This window comes from Bombus vosnesenskii, unplaced genomic scaffold (assembly GCF_011952255.1).
Source record: "Bombus vosnesenskii isolate JDL3184/JDL3185 unplaced genomic scaffold, Bvos_JDL3184-5_v1.1 scf7180000013263, whole genome shotgun sequence".
Lineage (NCBI taxonomy): Eukaryota > Metazoa > Arthropoda > Insecta > Hymenoptera > Apidae > Bombus > Bombus vosnesenskii.
Genome location: NW_022882923.1, coordinates 5057363 through 5077522, shown reverse-complemented (window position 1 = coordinate 5077522; position 20160 = coordinate 5057363). Strand labels below are relative to the sequence as shown.

Genomic DNA, 20160 nt, shown 5'->3' with positions numbered 1-20160 from the left:
TTGTTCGTTGTCTCCCAGATCACTGAATTTACCGCAGTATATCGATAACGGGTTAACTAAGTATCATCGTATTTACCCGACCGAGAGTAATGTTTAACGACGTGATTGACGCTTTGTTATCGATATTTAATGTCATTAAGTTATATGATAATCTGTGTCGCATTCCTTCGAAAGAGTATTAAGGATTGTGATTTTGTGTCAGATCAATTTAATCAACATTGTACTCTTTCTAAATAAATCACATAAGTAACTTGAAATTTCGTAACTTCCAAATTTTGCATCTCAATATCCAATTGTCGATGTTTTCAACGAATGTTAACTAATGAAATCTTGATATCCCCGATGTTTCATCCCCAATGTTTTCACCATTATTCATTTATTAACTCTTGAAATATCTCAATATCTCTCCCTTTCAGCATAAAAAATCTGTGTTCCACAAAAACGATAATCAATCCTCAAAGATAAAAGACGGAATGTGGCGCATGGTTAGCCCCTAATAGCGGCAAATTCGAGGCGGCGCGGTAGATATAAACTCGGAAGGGATTGCCACGACGCGATGGCGTAAATACACATAGCATCCCTTCAAGTTGGTCCGGTGGAAGGCTGCAAGAACGAAATTCGGAGCAGCGGTAATTAATGGCCGGCTAGCGGGTGATTAATAGTTTGCGCGGGCTGCATCGTAGCCGACGCGTCGTAGTTCATCGTCGAGCATGACGAAGAGCGTCTCTTCTCGCCGCGATGCTCGCAGAGTTATTAAACTAATGCGACTCGTTAGCGGTTTCGTCATGCCCCACCGGTCATCGAGCAAATTTCCACGTGGAAAATTCGGCTGTTCGAGAACGAGAATGTTCGACTTACTATTAAAGCAATATGCAGGTAGCTTTAAGCCAGCTTATGACGCTGACGTGATTTTCCTTCTGCTTTTTTTAAGCTTCAGTCTTTCTATGGACATCTTACCATATTTCGTTCTAGTTTCGTTTACAGCCAGGAGACCTCTAATTTTTTAGAATTTTAACGGTGAATTCGGCGAGTTTTCGTGCGCCTCGGTAACGGTCAACGCATCATAAACTCGCGAAAACTCGAATACACGCGTCGAGGTTGCTCTCGTTCACGCGCTCGTGTCATTTTTCACCGAGAAATGAGCCTCTTTGTACTTCAAAACTCGCTGAAATTTCGCAGCTGGGGTTTTCGATTTTCGGCAGCGTTGGGAAATCGAGGTGGTCAATGGAAATTGATTCGCCTGGGAGATTCACTGAAAATGGGCTGGGAAAGATTTAGATCGAACGCTTGCAGGGATGCATGTGGCGATTTTAATCAAAGATTACATTTTTTCGACAGAGCGCTGCATTCTCTGTGCTGGTCTCTCTTATTCGCTTTGTCTATTCCCTTTACCGGGGTCATGAATATTAAAAAATGAAAAAATCCGGGCGAAATTGAATTTTTCCCGCCACCAACGCCTATGTCCTGATAACGCTGATACGCTTTCAGTGTTAAACATTTATCGGTCTGGTGTCGAATACGACCGCGATTTATTTTTAAGTATCATTCAAATGCCGTGTTTCATTGTGGTAAGCGCTGGTTTTATCGTCGATAGGCAATATTTCTCCTCTTATGCCCGAAATTAACGCGGATGTATTTATAGAGCAACTGGGAAAAGTGAAGAATTGTTTCAAGGATAAATTTTCGTTCGTATTACTCTCGAATAATGGAAATATGTTAATGCACTGCTGTAGTAAGAATCGAAGCTATTGAATTTATACTATACTTTATTTTACTATTTATTTTACTTATTTATATTATAATTTATTGTATACATATATTGAAGTAATAATATGATAAATCTACTTCTACACTATGTACACACTCAAATACTGTGTATTTATCATTACGTTGAACAGTGCATAAGAGTGGTTTAAGTTTGGATTTAAAACAAAGAATATATAAATTATTAATCATTGAAAACATAAATTAACAGTATTATACATATTAATAGTACAAACGAATGAATAAATCATAAGAAATTACAGCGGACAAATTGCTTTCAGCGATATTAACGTCCAGCGTACATATAAATATGTCTGTATATTGTCGCGAGATCTTTTGTAGAGATCGTTGTGGACATAAACTTGGAATTGCCTGAACCAAATTTACCTTGCTTTGATTTCGTATGAAAGAAATTGCGATATTACGTACTTGAAGTTTATAATTACGTAAAGAAAATTAAATCAAATAAATGGAAAGAATTATCATATAAGCAATATTTTATAGAATCAAACAGAATTCTTGAGTATCAGAATTTCAGTTCCTACGTTCTCCGTTTTAATATGTCCGTTATTACAACTTATCAAGTGATTCCATTTCGAATTTCTAAGACAAAATCTGAAATTTAACAGTCAGTAGCATTAGTACAAAAATGACAGAATACTTGTGGATCAAGCAGGAATCTTGCTTCATCGTGAAAATATTTACAGCGTACTTCGTTACATTTTTCCTACATTGTTCGTTCGAAATAATTCTGCAAATGAAAACGGGTATCGCGTTGAAAATCGAGAATGTATCTGGCGTTCGTACGTAATCGCTCGAAATTGGAGTCATTAATGCGCCTCATTGTTCCACCGTGAACAGAACGTGGCAGCAACTCTGTCACAGCCAGAAACGGGGCTGGTCGCGCGCAAAATTCGTCAACTGGTGCCGCCATTAAGCGTACGATCGACTTTCATTCGCACCACTGGCCACGTAATTAGTAAACGACCATTATATTTGATTGCATTACATTCGCGCGGGCCAGCCTGTCGAGAAATGATCGCTGAACGCTCGGAACTTTTACTCGATTGTAATGAGGCATTGGATGAAAAATACCCTTCGAATCGCTAACACAGAATCGGAATTAAACTACATTTTTTTGGTGAAAAACTTTTAAAGTAACGCGAACGATCTTTAGAGGCTTGAAACGCATCGTCTCAAATGGCATACGCCAATGTATATACCAATCAAATGGTATATACAGGGTGGTTGGTAACTGGTGGTACAAGAGGAAAGGCGGTAATTCTACGCGAAAAAAGAAGTCGAAAATATAGAATAAAAATTTTTCGTTTGAGGCTTTGTTTTTGAGAAAATCGACTTTGAATTTTCGCTCGGTACGCGTGCGGTACGTTATAACGGATCTCACTGTAGATCATTGTCTCGATGGAAAAATTAAAAAAAAAGTAAACAAAAATTTTTATTCTATATTTTCGACTTTTTTTTCGCGTAGAATCACCCCTTTTCCGCTTGTACCACCAGTTACCAACCACCCTGTATATATTTTTTTATATTATATATATTTTGTATATTTTATATTTATTATAATCCATCCCTTTCGATATAATATGCTTTTCGGTTTACCACAATGATATATTTTATATTGAAAATCAACGTTTGAATGGTTTCATAAGCGGTGGAATATCAAAGGGAATTTTTAATTCGATTAAATAGGGTTTTATGACAATACCACTGTAACGGGCAATAAATTCAAAGCAAGGCTAAAGAATAAATATCTTGCTGGTACAATTTTTATACAACGTCCTATATTCTATATATTCTATATTCTATATTTTTATATAACGCCTCTTTTGCAAAAATCCGTTGAATAATATCTCAAAGCAGATTTGTGTAAACGAAAAATGGCTCGGGTGAAGGCTTTACATGAATAAACGTAAATAATCGAGCGTTTACGCGGACGACGCATCCTGGAGCATTCATAAATTGCATGAAATCGGACATAAAAAAAACGCGCATATATTTGCCGTCGTGTCTGTCAGTCAACGTTACAGACGAAAAATTCCATAAATTTCTCATCGCGGTGGAACAAGGCAGTGTAGAATCAACGCGTGACGCGAACCATCTAAATATCCCAACGTTGACCAATGATTCCCATTCAAAGATTAAAAGCTAATCGTCACCCCTCAAATAAAGCAGCAAAAAAAAAAAAAAAAAACAATGCAAGGCATCTAAAGAATTTGAGTCACATTCAATACGTTGAAACGAAATCACTGTGGAAATTTAAAATATCATCGATTTACCGTGGCAATGTTGTCATCATTAATCACCGAAAGGTTGGACAATTCGTGTCAATCTAATAGCACCTTTCACCGCTCGAACACTCCCATCGTAATCCGATATTAAACGATCAAATTCGTCAACGTCAAACCCTTCCAGTCTGTATTGCCTCGAAATTCGTATGATCAGTTAAAAGAGCAATGAATTACAGAAAATTAATAAACGCGTAGAAAAATCCCCTTTGATTGATCCACCTTCGCGAAAAATTAAATTGCTGATACATACGAAGAGCTGACTCGTAGGTTTCCAGCTTTATCCAGTTGTTACGAGCGGGATAAAGGAATCGATTCACAGGATTGTCAGGACGTTGTCGGTAACATTAAGATAGAAACGGTGCCGAGGTATTTGCCAGGCAATCCAATAGAGACTCAATAACCGGGGAGATGTATCTTCCGCGTTCGATCGGCCTTCTCGTTTGCCCGTCAGGCCGAGATTCGGTCGCGAGTATTCTGTACCGCAAGCTGCGTCGACTTCGAACGAATACTCATGATGCTTTCCATGAATACGAAATCAGCCTTCTCGTAAACTTTCAGTCTGTTATTCGTCCTACTGTATCTAAACGCACGGCCGAATGTAGGTTGCGTGAAGTTACGAAGAAGACGAAGAGGAAGATGCAGAAGCGTGGAAATTGAGTTCGCCGCCTGCTCGTTGATCGAATTTTACAAGGAAGAAGGAAATACATTTGGAACGAGTGTGCTTTTTTATCATATTGTTCGAACGAATATATCATCATGAAGGAGGGGAAAGGGAGGAGGGAGCGAATAGTGTTGACATTTGTCAAAAGTCGCGGAATGAAACAGATGGGAAAAAGATTGGAAGGTAGGTCTACAGGATTCATGAGAACACTTTCGCTTTTTGTTGGGGACTCGACGATAAATTGAAGGGGAATGGAAGAAGTCAATTTCATAGACGGGAGCAACGAAGCGTTTGAATTAATGGTCGATAATCGACGTTTCTGTTAAGGTCTTCGCAGTAACACCCCATTCCCGTAATTCATTTATAGGGACTGTCGTCCTTTCACGTGCTGTCGTAAAATCGAGCCCTTTGCCAAGATGGTTGTAATCGATTTCTCAGATGTTCGAGACCGTTCCGTGTAAAGAGAGAAAATTGCGTGCATATATAACGCGAGTCCAAGAGATCATTAAGCTTTCCGTTTTGTTTTAAGTCCTCTGTACGTAAAAACTCGACTTTTCCATTATGTTACGACATCTCCGTTTTATGTCTACGAGCGTCATTTCGTTTGAGAATTTAATAATACCATAAGATGTAGATTCGTTGTAGAAGTTTCTGGATCGAAGTTTTTCAACTTCCGCATCGGGAAGTTCTGAATCAAAATTGTATGATGGTAAGCTCGAACAAGGATTGTTGGAAAATAAGATTCTGCCTCTGAGTTTTCATATTTGTGGAGCACTTTCCTATCAGATTATACGTGCTAGGACTGCGGTAATAAAACATTCAGCCTCCGGTTTTCAACACGGACGCGATAACCGAATAAATCGATGCTATGAATAAAGGAAATTCGACGAAGGAAACAAAGAAAATTAATTCCATTCCGCACGAATATCTAAGTTATCTGATCCAAGGAGCTTCAATTCTTCAATATTTTTGGCTCGCTGAGAGAATTTTAAGGAACCAGACAACGAACGCGAAGGAACAAGAATCGGACTTTCATGAGGATTAATAAACACTACTTACGAACGAATTTGCAATTTGATCCTGCGTAAGGGAACAGGTTAGAAACATCGATCAGACAGTCTCAAACTAATACCACGATTATCACAGGCTGTAGTCAGATATTATGCAGGATGCACCTGCAAACTACCACGACGAATGTATTGAATAATGCAACAGCGTACGGAATCTAAATTGACACAACCGCGGTTACGTGTAAAGATAAATGTCTCGAATGTACGAAGGTAACGGTGACGATAATGTTATTCAATTCGTAGACTGGCTTCCTCCGGAGAAAGCTGGGCTAGAATGCAACCAAATTTCGCCAAGTCCCCGCGGGGTTGCTTAGAGCTAACTTTTGCGTGTGATCTACAACGGCAGTGGAAATATCGTCAGAAACTTTATACTAAATCAACCACTTTTCTCGGTGGAGGAAATTTTAATATTATTGTTAATATGTTTAGTACGATTTAAGGTAGTCACAATTGCTCTTGGGACGATAATTTTCTTATGGAAACTGTATAAATTTATTACGTTATATATATGTTTAGAATTATTATAGTTTAAAATGGACAAGTTATTATTATTAATAATTCTAGAATTAACCGAGTCCCATACATTCTGTTCGATATATAATTTTGATCGAACAATCAAATTCGAACGATCACGTTTTAGCGGCTATTCCCTGAACCGGTCGACATTAGCTTTGGATTTTCCCGACAACAAATGCGGTCGTTTACCAAAATCGTTGTTGAATTAATAGCGACGTAAAGTTTAAACAACGGGAAACAAGAATTCACATTATTTTGCCGAGCTTAACAGTGTATACGAGCGACCAAGTTACCGACAGATTTGGACTAAATCCATTTGAGGAGTAATTTTAGGAGGAAGTCGAGCCGAAAATTTCCAGAGTCCGGCCATCCGTAGCCGATCGCACTTTGAAACAATTGGCCACGATTACTCGACTTTTATTCCAATTACGCTAAGTCTGGATTAGGGCTATGGTTTATTGGATCTGAGATAATGAGGCTTAGTTTGCGTGGTTACCGTGTAACGTAGTTTCTGGATAAGGGATTTGGAAAACGGAAACAAAGGGATGGACCGACAAAATCCAGAGGTTATTGTTTTCGGAACAGCCTTATAGGATTTTCATGGACATCCGTTGTATCACATAATCGATATTTTTAATCACTATAGTCATTTTATTTATTTTTTAAAAGAATGTTAATTTAGGGATATTTGTAAAAATTTACTTCATTAGAGAGTTGCTTAATAAGATGACGATATAATTACTTAATACAATTACACCACTAGTAATCATAAAAATATTACCAATCAAAATGAGAGAGATGAACAATATTTTATTGCAGATTTTATACCCAAATGCTATTATGTAAAGTTTGAAGGGAAAGAAACTGTTTATAGTAATTGAGCTAAACAGTTGAATAAATAATAATTTTATATTTCGAATTGATTTTCGGGAAAAGTTATTGTACTTAGATTGTGAGTCGACGACATGATCGCGAAGATCCAAACAAAGTCACGTCTTTATTGTAAATCCAACATCCACGTAGCGCTTACCAGTCGGAAAGAGCGTAGAAATCGATGGAAGCATAATTCATAGAATCAGAGAATAAAGAAGGCGCTCTACTTTCCCGAATTGCGAACAATATTCGTCGTCCAACGGCTGGAAATTAATCGTCAGTCTCTGTTCCAATCGAAGAACGTCTTTCTTCAGAGAGCATGCGCGATAATTGTAATTTATTGACTGAGACGTATTAGTGCGGCAAGTTGAAAAAACTACGGACTCGAAAATGCGGACGACATAACAGAAAGTGAACGATACCATCTCGTGAAACTATGACCCATCTTCGACGAGATGTGCAAGGGTCAACGTTCTTGGTTCGCGACTGGCAAGAATCCAATGTTATTCGATGTGTGCGATGTATCTCCCGTAAAATATTTATCGTTTCCTACCGACCTCTCAACAGGAAAAGATACCGATGAAGCGTCAAACTGTAACACGTCTCACGATATGTGTTTTTACTGTTTTTATAGTAGAGAGTTCGTGAAATACATACATTGCAATTTTCATTAATGATAGAGCTTGGGAATTTTAATTTAACTGCTTTTTGAAGTTTTATCTCATCATTGAAACAAAAAATCAGGTGGGAGAGCTCTAGGAGTTAATGTATTTTTTATTATTTTAAAGCACCTGAAAAAGTGTCGAACTATAGAATTTTTCTTATTTCGAAAATTGGCAAATGTATCCAGTTTTCTAACTTTATAGTTTGTATATATAAAATAATTATAAAATAATTGTTATATATATACAATAAACAAAGAATTATATATAAGTGTCGGCACATATCTAAACTGGATCTGTACATGTAATCAATGAGCAACATAGTCAATGGAATTTTCATTAAGAGTGGAAATCATGTAATAGAGTTAGCAGGAATAATTGATGAATAGTTTTACCATCGCTGCGATTCCGTGGCGGCGTTCCTCTAATGCTTCTATCGATTCTTCGAACCGCAACAGTTAAACAGAAATTCAATTAGGCTCTCGTCAATAAATAACTAACTTCCACTCTAACTGCTTTTACGATCTTCAATATTCTACTCCTTTTTTCCCGTATATCGTCAAAATTCAGTTTCACCGTTTAGTCGCAAAAGAGAATCAAATTAAAGTTCAATAAACGTATAATAACAGCTAACTCGATGATCTTCCGTTTACTGAAAAATTCATTATACTCAGAAATCGAATCCACGAAGTAACCGGTGGACGAAGCAATTTAATTGCTTAGTTTAAAAAATTCAGAGGGGGAATTTCAGCCTGAGGGTCGTCAACTTTTCGCGCAAGCCAATCGTAGAGATGTTTAGCTGGGACAGAGCAATAGCTAGAAATCCGACGAGTTCAGGGGTAGTTGGCTGAAGCCCTCGAGGGTAATCGCATTATGGCTCTCGTGTATAGCTCTCATTACGTCCCCGCCGACGTTCCATCACCCCTTCCCTTTTGTCACGCTGGACGAGTCCGCTGAAATGAAGCTTCCTACGCGGAGTTGACAACTCTCTGACTTTGTACGCTCGCGTTGCTGTCCCCTGGCGAGATATCGGAATAGTTTTTCGGTCTCTTTAAAGGCCAGTCATCGGCCAATTACGCGCGAAACTATTTATGCGATTCGGTTTTTTGAGAAAATGAACGAGACAAAGTCAAAGAGGATAAAGTATAACCCTATAAACGTCGTAACCGTGCTTCCTGAAACAATGCGGCTTTCCTCTTCAAATCGACCAAGAACTTTCCATCGCTTTCTGTTACGAAAGTGCTCTTTCACCTTTCTTCTCTCTACACGAGTTACTCTAATCGTACGCGTAGAAGGTACCGGGTTAGCATTAGTCGAGAAACTAGGTGACGGTCAGTGGTTGTACTATAGCTCTACTCATTGAACTTTGAAACACTAGAAGCTATGTTCTGCAAGCTTCTGCTTTAAAACTGAAAATCGACCACTGTGATTATGGTTGAGATAGGTCTCGTATACGTCGCTGTGAGCGAGTTATCTCGATACACTGTCGCTTATACGGCACTATGAACAAAATATATTCCGTCTACATTCATCGATAGAATATCTTGCCAATATTTTGAAAAATAGAAAAAAAAACTTAGGATATTTTCACTAAGAAGAGCAGTATAATAAAACATGCAAAGTCGATTATTTATCTCAAATTTTCTGTTGAGAAATTTCACATTCTAATAAAAGATATTCGAGACACTTCATCTATAGCATCGTACGAATAACATCGTGTTAGTGAGATGTCTCGTCTCGGAAAGAGTTAAGGCGCGTTTCCATCGCGTATTAGATCAATAGACCTGTAGATTAACTTGGACAATGACTATTATTCGTGGAAATATACGAGACGCCCTTGAGCATTATTCGATCTTCGTTTCGGAACTAACTGGCATAATCATATTGGTTGGAGTCGGTAAATTTTTTGAAATTGTTTGAGAATCTATAGCCTATACCTAGAATCTGTTGGGAACGAACTCGAACAGGGAGAGAACATCGAATTACTTCGAGAACCTTGAGAACTTCACAATCAACTCGGGTAATCTGGGAAACGAGAGGGAAAGGAGTCATCGAACTTTCAGGAGTTCGTTGTTGCTAATAGTACAGATATATAGCCTCGCGTAAATTTACAACTTATTAACTTTCGACAACTTCTTTCTGCTCTGTTTAAGTTAACCCGTTTAGGTTTAAGGGATGCTCAATCTCGCGTAAAACGACTAAATTAACATTCGATAATATTTCTTCGCTCTCAATGAGTTAATCCATTACGCACCAAGTGAAATAATATGTAAAAGTTGCGCATATGTAACGTTGTTAAACATAGATAAATAAAGCAAGTTGTTTTGTCTAGGTATAAAATATATATTAGAATAATAGATCATTATAGAAGTCAATCATAAATTCGAGAAACTGTACTGTAAAACACTTGAATTTCTCCAAACTTCATGATATTGTAATACTTAAGCGGAAGAAATAGTAACGAAACTTGGAACTTCATTTCATAGTTACAATATGCAAACTTAATGAATTTTATTCGTATTTTGAAATTTAAAGGAACTTTAATCAATGGATCGATATAGTTATGGAATCTTTTATCTTTAATATGGAAGATCGCGAAGAAGGTGTGACATGGTGTAGACGTGTAATTCTGTACGAATTTGTGATAATGCCATTATCTGACACGGGATTAACCAGCTATCGGCATTCACTGCCACGCGTTGGGGATATGTACATCGATCTAGCCAAGGTGCATTCTGCATACAGGCTGTTCCGTTATTATCGTCGTTAACACGCTGATAAGCGGCGCAAGCGTTCAGTGCTCCTCTCCCGAGAAGTTACCTAATAGCCTGGCGGATTGACTTTGGACAATGGCAATTGTTTCTCCAAGTACCCGAGGCTTGTTCGATTGTTCTATCCATGAATCTTCATAGCAAATAGAAGAAGGACTATGAAATACAACTTCGTCTTAGAACAATGAGAAAAGAAGACAGCGGTCGAAAAAAGTAGAGCGTTAAATCGATCCTTAAACGATGAAACCATTATCGTATCTTAAAATTTTATGGAGGATAACAGATGCTTGTTGCATAGCTTTTTCAAAATAACGGGGGAAAATGAAGACACGCTACCGGAGGACGTTATCGTACATTTTTATTGCAAATATATTTCATTTAAGAAGATTGCAAAAATTAAGTTTTCCAATTATTTGTATTTAAACTATTCTTGATTTATACTCCATGAATTTCCAGAGATACCTATAGTTAATTTTTACGTGTCCAGAGTAAACCACCGTCTTAACGGAATCAATCGGAAAACGATCCACGAATCATGAAATTAAACGAGAAAACTCGAACGATAATCGTGCAAGAAATACAGGATCGAATAAAAAACGAAGGATTTCCATACTGGTATTCAATGGTCGTATTAAATATTAAAACTCGGCGATATATTTCATGGATAAACGTCCACCTCGTGTACGTATTTTAAACGATGCAAATAAGTTGCAGGATCTTTAATTTTCCCCATATTTGTGAGCACTTTTTTCTACTAACATTTCTTTCGAGCCATCCCGGAAATCACGGTGGGAACGAGAAATGGATGGTAACGACCTCGTTTCAGAATAACGCTTGCAATTTTCCTTCTCCGGAAAACAATTAACGTTCTTTTTATACGATGCACTCTCTGCGATTAGAATGCGATACTGACAAACGCGTTAGCGAGCTTTGTACATTCGTCACGCCAATTCTACTACGTTTGTCGAAAGACGTGCACCAGGAAATTCGGGCTGGTTCATAGGTGGCACAAGGACATAGCCACCGGGAGACAATGAGAGGGTCAGGTTGAATAACACGTCAAGCCAAAGTGAATTAGGGTCGTTGATAACCCTGGAAAACATATTTAGCTGTCCGCCAAGGCTCGCCGCTGCGGGGATATCTCAAAAGGTATTATTACGGCGGGTAAAAAAAAGGGTTGAAACTTGGCTTCCTGTGAAACAGAATGGATCGTGATAAGCTTGAATTGTCGTTGGATTCCACCATGATTCATATGACCGGCATGTAAGTGGAAAAGTAGATTACAAATTCACAGCTTTGCGACGATATATTTGACACGGTGTATGTTTTTATCGTATTTACTTTCGCGGATAATTCTTGTGACGATACAATTTGGGTTAAATAGTTCAATGTGTATGAAATATTGACTACTTTTGAAAGACGCACATATGCAGTGAATAAATACAGCTTCAGAGTTTGTTACTTGAATTCCTTGCAACATTACAATTTATTTCTACGTGAGTTGTTTGCAGCAGTCAGGTCAAAATACTAGAGTTCAGAGGAACCAGCCGGTTGAAACGTGGAAATGAATTTAAACGCGGTACGTTTATCTAGACTCTTGGATTTCCACGAGAATCACGTGAACAATTCGCGACCAAGAAACAAGGAATTTCCTTCCACTCATAGGGTATATAGTTAAAGGTTTAAGGATGTCTGAAACTATGACAAAGACGAAGGGTTGATCGTTATTGTGTTCCACTTTGTAGGAACAAATCTTTCGAGTGAGAAAGGAGGATTAAACGTCGCCTTTTATTAATTGGACAAAGTCGATTGGATAAAGTCTAGTGGGGAAATCCAAAAAGGATTTGAAAGAAGAGATAAATGGTTGACTTGTTGCGGTTTCAAAGATACGCATAAGCAATGTTACGGTGTCGCCAGCCGTATGTTTCCTGAATACAGAAATACATGTAGCGCTGGCGAAGAACGACATGTCGCGTGAGATCGATGTTCCTGCCACCGAATCATTTCCCTCGGCGTTCTGGGTTTTCATCTTTGGCTGGCTGCACATTTCTCCAACAAGTAATCCAGTTAAGTCGTTGCGGTTCTGTTAATTTTGTGGACACGAGGCGAGCATCCGTGTTGCTTAGAATTCCACTCGTGTTACGCGGAAACCGAAGCTTCCGGTTACCGTTACGAGTGTCTTATACGATACGTTTGGGGTAACAGCGTGTGCTTAGCTGGTTAGACGTGACGATGGAGTGAATTTCCTCTTTCAGTTCAAACTTACCAAGTTTCCAACAACGATGTAAGTTATTATTACTTTTCTGGCGGTGCATTTTTACTAGGAATAATAATTTTCATTAAATTGTATGTTTCAAATTAATCAAAATGTTGATACGAAAATTTAAGGATACGTTAAAGAAGTTTTTAATTGGATCCAAGTATATTACATTTTATATCGTTTCTTATGGCTACAAGAATTTAAGATGTATGGTACTATGAAAATGAAATGTAGAACCTGTTGAAAAACGCTTCACTCGTATATCATTAAAATATCAATGGAGCAAAATAGAAGATTATATAAAAGGCGAAGCATAAATGAAAATTTGTCTTTCATTGAAGAATCTGCCAGTAATATTATATTACAAATAGTCGATAACTTATCTTCGCCTATCCTTTATAAGAGTTCTATTAACAGACACGAAGGGAAAGGAATGACGCGTCAAGAAGGGGACAAAGAAGCCATAACCCGTCAACCCGTCGCAATCTCCATCTCTATCACGACTTGCTAAACTAATGGCAATAATCCATCATCTCTATCGACGACTTGTAGATGACAGCAGGTCGATGATTTCTTCTGGATTCCCTGCTCCAATTTCAAAGTCAACTCGTGTAACTCGATACTAGCTAGGGAAAAAAGTCGGTCCCTCACCTCGGAGAGGTTAATTCGTTCGACCCTTTAGACGAGAACCGTCAGCTTTTATTCAACTTTACTTCCAAACACATCGTGGAAGTAAGAACTTTATAAAATGTAGAGCTGATCGCCTCATTACAAGAGGCGATAGTGTTACATAAAGCTTCAAATATTCAAAATATGTATAGGTATCTCATACTCGAAACTTCACCAAGATAACTTCCCTAGAAATTCCGTATAAGCATCATATACAGACCATCCATGAATACATATCTTTGCTCGAAGATTTACACATTCTGTTCGTTCAAATGCAAAAAATTTTCGTCTCCGCTCGAGTTCGACCACGTCTGGAATATCCGGCGAGGCTTGTCTCTTTTATGGGCGACACGAACAATTTCAAAATTTTTCCGCAAGCTCGACCAAGGCGAGACGGTAACCCACTTACATGCAAAATCGTTCTTCCGCTCGGTTTATCTCGTCGTTTTCTACTTCCCAGGCGTTCCGATCTCTTTCCTGTCGTCTGCCAGCCTCCCAAGCCGTCTACTACGCGTCGTCCATCCCTATCCCTATTCTATTTCGACCGAGACGAGGAGCGTCTATGAACGGCGAGACGCAATCGACCAAGGAACCAACGTCGTGACGCTTTCTCACTTTCACGGAAAAGACTTGCGTGAAAGTTGAACGGTTCATTCTCCCGTGAAAACGCCGCTTAACAACTGATAGCTTCTTCGACAGGATTGTTCAAGAACATTTTTGACCATTTAATCCGCGCTCCAATCCAGAACTAATTTTAAATGGATGCATCGATTTAACCCTTACATTGACGAGCAAAATATTCACGCTTGTTTTTAAGAGTTATCACGCATATTTTTCTTTTCATATTTTTAAACTAGGCGATAATGTGCCTCTTAATCGATTGCTTCACTCAGTTTAGGAATACGAAAAGAAAATATGCGATACCATTTAGAAAGTGTAAAGTGACCAACATTTTATCAAGAGATATTTACTTTTTTTTTACATTAGATTCTTCGTTTAACACTAATAAACTTTCGTTCGTGAAACTTTTATTAAATCTTGTAATCGTAAGTTATAAGAAGAAAAAGGTTATACGTAGAATTACCAAATTGCAAATAAATTATAGGTGGTAATCTGTCAAAATGTATGGTGGATAAACATTGTCAAAACATAAGTCAGTGTAGTTTGAATATCCACAGGACGTCCGATCAAAAAGAGATCACCTTTCCAGCGGATAATTTACGAACGTTGATCGTCCGAGAGTTCCAGCAAATATTTACACGGGACACCGTGATGTTTGCAAACCCATTGGGCCAAGTTCGGGTTGCCTGATCCCCCGCGAGAAAGCTCGCCTCGTGGTCCGTGTAGAGAAGCTTGCGAGGCTAGTATCGACCAGTCGAGAGAATAATCGTGCCGACCGGTCATTTGACGTTATTTATGGATGTGCAGAAGGGAGGAGGTAAACATCGTTTATTGTTCTCTGGGATAGAGATAATATTCAACGTGGAATCATGGAGGAAAAACAAAGATAATTTCCTTAAGAAGCGCCTTGGAAATTCTCGACGAGTAGATTTCAGTTCCAGTCAGTTTCCCCGAGAAGTTAATAGCTGAAATTAATCGATCGTACCCCCGTCTAGCGAGAGTCGCTTCGCTAAGTTCACGAGGGTTCTCGAAAAAGAGAACCGCAAATAAATACGGGCCATTAGTCTACCGGATGAAGATAATATCGAACAGGGAAAAAGGTAACTGTGAGTGAAAAGGGAGATTGAAAGGATACACTTATGAGAGTCTGGAAAGTTCGTGACCACTCATCTGAGTTCCAGTCGAAGGTCCATTTACGAAGATTGAGCTGCAGAGGGAAAGATTTTATGTAGCGCCAAATTTTATAATATTATACAAAGATTTAATGTAGGAGAGAGAAACATTTAATCGGTTGAGAGCGTTATCGTTTCAGAAATAACGGTAAGAATTGAAACTAAGGTTCATTCGCGTTTATCAAACTGAAACCGTGGAAGCGTGATTCGATATTACAAGCCGAGTTAGTAGTACGAAAACCAGTAGTACGAGGCACGGAATATTAATGTTTCGAGAGCACTATTCGATATTTATAAAAGATTACACCTCATCGACGTCCATATGACGTTTTACATTTATATTTCGATATTTCATCAAGCACAGCTTTAAATCTCTAGGAAAGGGTATGCGGTTGAATTCTTGTGCACTAGATAGAATCTAGTCTATCGATTCTAACTACAGAAGCAGTCGATAATGCTGCCGAGGACCGAGAAATAATATATCAATCGTCCATAAATTATCCCGTGGAAATCCTGGTAGAGATTGTGGTGCGCTGATGTTTCGGGCGCCACGTAGTCGTAACTACCCTCCGTGTTGCCTTCCTCTTCCGGTTCCACCCAGTCTTGATTCCCAAAGCCCGTCTTTCTCTTTACTCCACTCTTTGCGTACTTTCGTTCTTTTCCATTCTGCCACCCCATTATATTATCCTGGGATCTACGTTGTTAGGGACACAAGGGGACAACGAAAGCCCATCAAGAGGATCTCAACGCGAGGCAGGAAGCCGACGGGAAAATGGAGAAGCTGCTGTTCCGGTATTTACATACCGTTCCAACGTTGTCCTCTTTGCAATTCCTGTCGCTTTCTTGCGCCCTCTAATATTGCGGCCAACCCATACTACGCTCTCAAATGCGGAAAGAAAGTCGAGAAACAGAGACGATTGTTTCACCTCGCGAATATATACGAAACTATGGCGTTCGTTCTCGAAATCGGCCACCGCTTTTTTGTTTAATGGTTCTTGCGGGATAGGGGATACGTTTGGTCTGTGCTCTGGAAATTTTGATGTCGAATAATCGTCCGTGGTTCGTAGCATTTTAAGAGCAAGAAAGGTGGAAACTATAATAAATGGTACGAAATTTTGTGATGCGTGAACAAGTTAAATGAGAGGAAACAGTTGTAGCGAACATGATAAGATTTCGAAATACGAATTCGTTGGATCGTGTATGGCGCAGGTGTTGTCTCTATCAATCTTTTCCCGACGACCCAGGCCACACTGTGGAAAAGTACACAAAAGCAGGGACAATAAAAGTCGTAGAACGTGGAAGATTTGGGAACGAGTAGCCGAACAAGTGGGAGTTAACCACGTCTCCCCTTTGTTGCCGAACTTAGTCCATTTATTCACCCTCTTCGCTCGTCACTCGTCACAAGGCAGGATGAAAACAGCACAAGGAAGGATCTTGAGAGGAAAGACGGCGGATATCCAGGGTGATTCTCTCGGCAAGTGACAAATGTGATCTTTCGAAATGTCCTCACCTCGATCTCGTTGAATGTGCAAAGTAGAATCTCGCAGATGTGAAAAAACGACTTGACGTCGAACGCTTGTTTTTCTTTCTTTTGTCGTCTCGACTATCGTGATATTCCTTCCTGTACGAACCAACAGCCTTGTTCCGCGATTCTTCACGCTCGTAGCACGTTTCGAGAGAGGAAACCGTAAAGAGGGAAACATCGTAGCTCGTTTAACGCGGACAGAGACGAAGCGAGATTTTTATGTAACAAATGAGAATGAACGCGAGTCTGAAAAAGTGGAAACGGAACGAGGAAATATGAACGGGCAGCGGGCCTTCTATACCGGTCTTTCATTGTATTTAATTATCGAGCGATGCTTTTGAGGAATACCCACGTCTGTAGAAAAGCAGGGCTTGACTCAAAAGACAAACAAGGCGAAGCAACTCGTTTAATATACATAAGTCAATGGGATGAAAGACGTTCTATTTAATTCTTCTCTCTGGCTATTACATTACCACGGCAAGATAAAAAGCCACCTTCCTGGAAGAGTCAGCTCCTTCCCCATCGAAAAAGGATACCGCATCGTTTGTAATAATAAGTACACAGACCAGGGGAGGAAACACAAGGAAGTAGAATGTTTAACCATCCGCGTCTTCTTATTCTTTCAGTAAATCCTCCGTGAGGTTTTTAGCCTCTAAAGGCGAAATCTTTTCGAGGGTACGGGAGAACAAAGAAAGAGACTGCTTGTTCACTATTCATTTGCAGTGAGTTTCGTCCAGAAGACAGAGACTCGGGGAGACTAAGAAAAGGGAATCGTCTGGTCTTACGCGTCGCTGTATTGCTAGCTACGTTGTTGCTCCGCTAGAACTTCTCTGAGCCCGGTAATGTCATTTCGAAGTAGTTGGAAGTTACCATACCGTGGCTGTTCTTCCTATCTAACGTCGCCAGGAAATGTTTAAACCTGAGGCCCATTTTTGCTAGTTAGCAGCATTTTCGCCATAAATCGTTTCGTTATAAATCATTTCGCGAAAAATCGCCAATGAGTCAACGACATCCGACCAGATGAAATGTCATTAATTTTCTTCGAGTATGGAAAAAAAATTCCCTTCCAGGAAAATGTCCGAGAAGGATTAATTGGATATTCAAATGCAAAGGAAATATGTAATATTCCTTGAATGCTAACGACTACTTTTTTTTACGAGAAAAGAGAGACGGATGTTAATTTTGCACGAGACGGTTAATTAAAGCGGAATGAGGTAGACATCGCTGGTACAGACCGCGGAATAATGTTCATTATTAAATGATTTATGATGGTCCATTAACCGAGCCTCTCGTTGACCTATGAATTTCGACGTTGTTGCGGCAAATGTCGATCCTTTTAAACACTATGTGTTTCGAGCGTGCTTGTTGTTGTTCGATGTACTTGATCGAAGAAGATTGCGCGACCAATTTGGCAAGGCTGCGAGCTAACATAGAATTGATACAATCGTTCGTAAAAACGAGCGTGCCTCAGTAAAAATTCACGAGTGATTTAAAAAAAAAATAAAATTTCTAAATATCGATATAATTGCGTGAATCTAGCCAAAATAATCAACGAAACTTTATTAAAATTCATCGAGCTTCACTGAGCTCCACTGAAAGCTCCCATTCAATGAAAAGTATCGATCGTGTCTAATTAATTGACTTTAACCCCTTTCTTTGCGATACCTAAGTGCGTCCCGGTATAGGATCGTTTCTGATGCCTAAAGGACCCCTGCGTACCAAACTTGGATGCCTCCAGGGGCATCCAGCAATGGAAATTCAATTTCACTGGAAACGCGAGGCGAAACAAGATTTAGCGAGACGTACGATAGGTGACACGAGACACGGTGCATCATACTGTAAGACAAATATCGAACATTTCATGGCGTGTGACTTCCGGATCGATGATATCTAAATGTTTCGTCGGTATCATACGGAATCAGAATGTTTGATATTTCTTGAAAACGACACCCGAATTTCCGGAGGACGAGCCAGGAACGTAGAATTTTCTGCTGAATTACCACGATATAAGCCGAAGAAATATACGCTTGTTGACATCTAAAAATACCTAGCTACACGAAAATGGATTGTGCTGGAGTTTATCATGGCTATATAGATGAAATATAGATCGAATTTACGAAGCGTTCAATTTTAAGAATACGACGTCCATTTTTACGAATTCCAATGCCCCTAATCTAGAATGTATGATCTGTAATACTCTGTAAACTTCGACCAAGTTGGCGTTTCTATCTAAAAGCTCTTACTGGGATATACATAGACACTTTTATTTGAACCAGAGTAGCGCATCAGCTATAGCATTATACAGCAGCAGCTGCAATATGCAGCAAATTTGATCCAAATTTGACCAACATAATCGCGATAGACGTATCCCATTACAGTGCTAATGAAATTTCAAAATGTTTTGTATAACAAATATCCAATTCATAAAAGAATACTTTCGCGAACCATTGTATACGGTAGAAATATAGTAACTGGGAAACTATCCGAGCTACATTTCGCTCGAACAACGTGGTCACGTACATATTACTAAGTGAAACGAAGGAGCTGTCCCGGTTGCAACTTCGTCGGATTGCATTAAGAAGTTCAATTTATCGAGTTACATCCTCAACTTTAAGATCGCTGGAATACTAACGACTCGGCAAGTCGCATTTTATTTCTCGCCCTCTCGTTTTGCGTTAACGAGCTCGGCCCTTTCCTCCGTCCATCGAACTTCGATCGTTTGAAAATGCGTTCGATAACGAACTTCGACGAAATTCTGAATATTTAAGCAAGACGTAAATTATGAAAGAAACGAAGCGTGCATGAACACGGGTAATTTTTCGCGAGCAGAGTTAGTTGTCAGGAGGGAAAAGAAAGTCAGTAAAGTTTGCGGGCAAAAGGACGTCACTAGAAGAAACGAGACCGTCACAACCTTTCGCTAATTCTTCGCTTAAAATGTAAGACCTTTCCACTTCACTTTGTTGCCCTGTACTTTTCTGGGGATTACAGATGGCATTCTTGCTTATTTTGCCCCTGTCGACATGTTCCTTGATTGCTCTGTTGCATAACATAGCTATTTGCTTGACCACGTTTCGTTAGCTAATTTTATATCACAGAGAGTTCCATAAGCAGAGAACCTATTTCTGAGGCTTTTACTAACGCTAAACATCTTTTAAAAAATGCTACATTTAAAGCAATAATAAGCAACGTGGACTCGATTCTTAATTACTACAGTGGCAAATTCTAACAAGGAATTTCCATTATAAATTTAGTAGCTATATAAAATAAGTAATTATGAAATGTTATAT

At 39.1% G+C, this 20160-nt stretch overlaps 1 protein-coding gene across 8 annotated transcripts in view; it reads right to left on the bottom strand.

Annotated features, from left to right (window-relative positions):
- Window positions 1-20160, bottom strand: part of LOC117232889 (glutamate receptor ionotropic, kainate 2-like) — a 113981-nt gene that overhangs the window by 86229 nt on the left and 7592 nt on the right. The window lies entirely within an intron of this gene.